The sequence below is a fragment of the Aphelocoma coerulescens genome, chromosome 24 (assembly GCF_041296385.1).
Source record: "Aphelocoma coerulescens isolate FSJ_1873_10779 chromosome 24, UR_Acoe_1.0, whole genome shotgun sequence".
NCBI classification, from domain to species: domain Eukaryota; kingdom Metazoa; phylum Chordata; class Aves; order Passeriformes; family Corvidae; genus Aphelocoma; species Aphelocoma coerulescens.
The window spans coordinates 4,940,535-4,944,971 of record NC_091037.1 but is presented as its reverse complement, the minus strand read 5'-3'; the positions used below and the strand labels follow the sequence as shown (position 1 = coordinate 4,944,971).

The following is a 4,437-nucleotide window of genomic DNA, read 5'->3' as shown; positions in this document are numbered from 1 at the left end:
CCCGCCACTTCCGCCGGCACTTCCGCTTCCGGTCCTGCTGTTCCCACAGCGCCCCCTAGCGGGCCGGAGGTCTCACGGGAGTTCTCTTAACCCAATTTAAGCTATAAAAATGAAAAACAATAATTTAAAAATATCACATTTCGCAGCCACGTGAAACAAGTTTTCACCTCCCCCATCTTTTATTGTATATGCAATAGAAAAAGCATGCAAGCGCAATCTTAAATTTATAGATTCCCTAATGATAAATACTGTTCATTTTTGCATGAATACAAAATAAAATTGAATTCATTATGCGGCTATTATAAACTAGGAAAAAAATGCGGGTTTCTACTATTTAAAGTAAAGGAGAAGTTGTGTTGCTGATGCAAACAGGCAGCTCTGCTGCGTTCCAGGTGCTGAGTGCCCTGGAAAACACCTGAGCCTTGTTACCTCATTAAGGAACAATAAGAAAAAGAGGTGTGATTGGTGAAATAGGAGTGAGGGTAATTACCTACAGCTGGTAATTAATGGGGTGATGCTGCTCAGCTGTAAAAGGGCCAGGGGAGCAGCAGCTCCCTGTTGCTGCTCTATGGATGTGGGAGCTCCTGGACACAGCGTTGGGGTTGTGCCCGAAGGAATTTGGAATTAAACGTTTTGTGGATGTTCAGAAATACACCCGGATTTTCTCCTGGTGGGACTAAGGAGGTGTGGATCCTTTGGAGACCCTGACTTCTCTCTAGAAGAGGCTCCCCAGAGTTGCTTGTGGAGCTGCAAGGGACACCCCACGAGAAAGACAACATGGGATGGCAGCAGGATGAGACATCACTGCAAAAATGTAAGGGAAATTTAAAAAACTCATTTAAAACCACTTTGGGGAGCGGGGGACTTGAGAGGGGTCCCCACTGCCACCAGAGCCCTGGTTGCATCCAGGTGTTGGAAGAGTTTTGGGAAAGTTGCTTTAGGATTTGTTTGTTCTTGATGATATTTGTGTTTGGTGCTGAGGAACTCCCCAGCTGCAGCATCCAAACTTGCCAGGGGCTTTCTGCTGCTTCTCCGTGCGTGGTTGTGGCTCTTGGGTTGGTGTTAAGTGCAAAAAATAAACTACAAGCGGGAATAGAGGTTACTCCTGCCTGTGGCAGCGGGTGTTGGGTGGGATTTGGGTGCCGCAGGTGTCTGGGATGGGAATCATGAAGTGGAATTGCTCATTTCTAATGAAGAAATTTGCAAGACTGTAAAAGTTGCCCCAAATATGTCAGTTTTGCGAGTGTCTTTTAGCTGTGTATAAGTACTGCAGGAAGTGAAGGCACCAAAGGAAACTGGCTTTAATCAAAACCTTATTTTTCAATCAAAATCTTTCTGCTTGAATCAGAGTTTTCATTTGCTCTTTATTTATTTTTTTGAAGGGTGGTATTTTTGGACTTTTCAGTGGGCTCTTTGTAGCCTGCATCCTCGAGGAAGCAGAGGGGGGATGCTGCAGGGGTGCATTCCTGCCCATCCAGGGCTGTTCGTGGGTGCTGGAGCTGCTTGTGCTGTGCCCCCACCTCTCTTTTGTGGGTTATGCTGTGAATACTTTCGTTAAAAGAGCTCCAGTACCTGGCACCCTGTGTCAGCTGGGTGCCAATAAACGCTGAAACAACTCTGATTATGTTTTAGAAGGAAAATGCAGCTTGTGAGCTGTTGCTGGCTCCAAAGCGCGCTCTGAAATACACGGAACTAAGGGAGAGCTTGAATTTTCGGGGTTAACAAAGCTGAGCAGCTGAGTCAGGCTTATCCTGCTCCGGGATTAAGCCTCCAAGAGATTTACAATCTCCTCCTCTGCCGGCTCTCGCCACGCTGGGCACGTTGCAGTTCAAACCCTGTGCCTCAGTTTGCCCTTTACCTCCAGCCCTTCCCAGCTGCTTCCTTTCCTTCTCCGACGGAGATTTGGGACCGCTGCAAGCTTTTGATGAGCTGAGCAGCCTTGCCTGTATATCAGGATCCCAGAGCTGGAGGATGCTGAGCTGCCAGAGCGATGCCAACGCTTTTCCATCGCGATTCCAGCGGTGACAAACATCCCTGTTCCCCCACCGGCTTTTTTATTGCTGGTGGGAGAGGTCCTTGGGCAGGTTTTAACTCTTCCCGCTGTGTAACTGCGGCGTGCAGGACCCGTTGGGAGCTGTTGTTGCCGACTTGGGCTGGGAAGCGAGGCCAATTAAGAGTTTAATTTATAACAGGTGCAGCCCAGGAGTCTGACAGCTTATTATTAATGGAGAAATGCAGAGCACACGGCACGGGGAGCAAAGAGCCTCGTGAGCTCGGGAGGGGAGAGGCTCTGAACAAAGCAGCTCCTGATAACCCTCCAGCATGAGAGCTCTCCCCAGACCCTGATATTTGGGACTGAAACGCCTGCCTGAGGTGCTTTGCCTTTCTCAAGCACCTGGACCCATTTAGGTCACACCCACAGGGTGGAATTTAGGGGTCCTTAAATACTCGTGCCCGTTTTAGTTGAATTGTGCCTTGTTTACCAGGCCACTCTTGGGAAGGGCTGCGAAGCTGCTTTGGGGGAGTTTTAACGGGATGGATAAGATTTTTTTGCTGGAAACAATGAACTGGCTTGAGTGTGCCATCACCTAGAGCTCCTCCCAAGGAGGAAAGATATCTGCAGTTCCTTGTTCTGACAACAGTTTCCAATGTGGGAAGTGACTTAAAGCACAATTTCTCCTCTCACAATTCCAGTGGGTGTGCCAAGGTGCTGCTGAAGCAGGCAGCTTCATCGCAGGGCTCCTCTGCACCCTTTTCCCCCACAGAAAAAGCAGGAGCAGCTTAATTTGATGGATGGGGAAAGTGGAGCAATATAAATCCTGTCCCTGATAATTTTCTGTCGTGAAGTTGGGGCTGCTGCCCATGTTGTTGTGCTGTTTGGAGGATGAGTCTCTCCTGAGCCCGGCTGGGTCTGCCTGAAGACCTGCAAATAAATGGGCTGGTTATTTAAAATAAGAGCTGGGCGGTTGAGTATGGAAGACTGACACTAGAATTGTCTGTGGAATTAAGAGGGGTATGTGGAGCTTTTGGGGTGATTTTCTCAGCTTGAGCTGTGACTTGATCTCCACAGCAGCTCCAGCACAGCCCTGGAGGGTTGTTTATAAAGTCCTTTAGGTGCTTATGTCACAAACAGCTTTATTACAGAGCTTTCCTTGCCCAGGTGTTAAAGCAGACTGGCTCCTTGTATTTGGTTTTGTGGGTGTTTTCCCCGCTTTGTGCCCCCGTGGGAGGCAGGGTTATTAACATGGAGACAGCCTGTACAGTGTCTGCAACACGAAGACCCCAATGGGACCCCAGTTACCATGAAAAGGTTGTTATTTGGTAGGTTCTTCACCTCCTAAGTGAGCCTTTAAGTGAACAAGTTGTTGCCTTTTTTTGCCATGCTCTGGCAGTTTTGAGCTTAGCTTTGTGCTTGCTGCCCTGCAATGTCGATTTCGAAGGGGCCCTTGGGCTCTGGAAGCTGTTCTTCCCATAAGTACCCTGAATCTGGGAGCCTTTTTGCAAGGGTTGATAGCTCTGATCTCCCACGGATTTGATAGTGCAGCTCTGCCTGCCAGGGGAGGGAGAACAAGGGTTGTCGTGAGCTGGGGACTGGTCTCTTCTCCCAGGGAGCAAGTCACAGGACAAGAGGAAATGGCCTGGAGTTGTGCCAGGGAGGTTTAGGTTGGATATTAGGGAGAATTTATTCACTGGAAGGGTTGGGACGGGCTGCCCAGGGCAGTGGCAGTGTCCCCATCCCTGGAGGGGTTGAAAAGCCGTGCAGGTGTGGCACTTGGGAACGTGGATTAGTGGTGGCCTTGGCAGGGCTGGGTTTAAGGATTGGACAGGATGGTCTTAGAGGGCTTTTCCAACCCAAATGGTTCCAGGAGTTTGCTGTGGTAATGCATTAGAGCAAGAAGTGGAGTCTCTTCAGAGCCAGTCCTGACCCTGGGAGGACGTGAGGTCATCGAGTGTTTGGGATCAATCCTGTGTTGGAGAGCTGGGAAAGGGGAAGGATGAGTGGTCCTTGCACTTTCCAGGTTCATGTGCCCCACGCTGGGGATTCCTGGTGTCCCATGATTTGGGTAATCAGTGCATCCAGGCCTGCCAGCTGCGCTCGGGCCTGGAATCCTTGGAGGCGTGGAGCCCGCAGGGATCACACTCCAGCACATCCCGTATCGCACATCCCGTATCGCACATCCCGTATCGCACATCCCATATCACACATCCCTTAACCCCTCCGCACAGTGTGTGCCCTTCCGGGATGCAGCATCCACTTGGGTTGATTAACGTACTCCAGACTCATAAATCGAAGGAAGTGGATTTGGGGAAGAACTTTCCTGCCTCCAGTAAAACTTGCCTTTAAATTATTTAACGAGCTGCTTAAGCGACTCAGCCATTTTGCATGGAATTTGTCAAGGCTCCGTCGGCTCAACCCAGCGCAGTGTGACAGCCATA

General features: G+C 49.7%; 1 protein-coding gene across 1 annotated transcript in view; it reads left to right on the top strand.

Annotated features, from left to right (window-relative positions):
• The first annotated feature begins 575 nt into the window (after positions 1-575).
• The window catches only part of LOC138098250 (protein CEPU-1), a 458,933-nt gene continuing 455,071 nt past the window's right edge, over positions 576-4,437 (top strand). The window contains exon 1 of the mRNA XM_068994678.1: positions 576-814. The gene's annotated coding sequence lies outside the window, so the exon portion shown is untranslated. The remainder of the gene's footprint in view (positions 815-4,437) is intronic.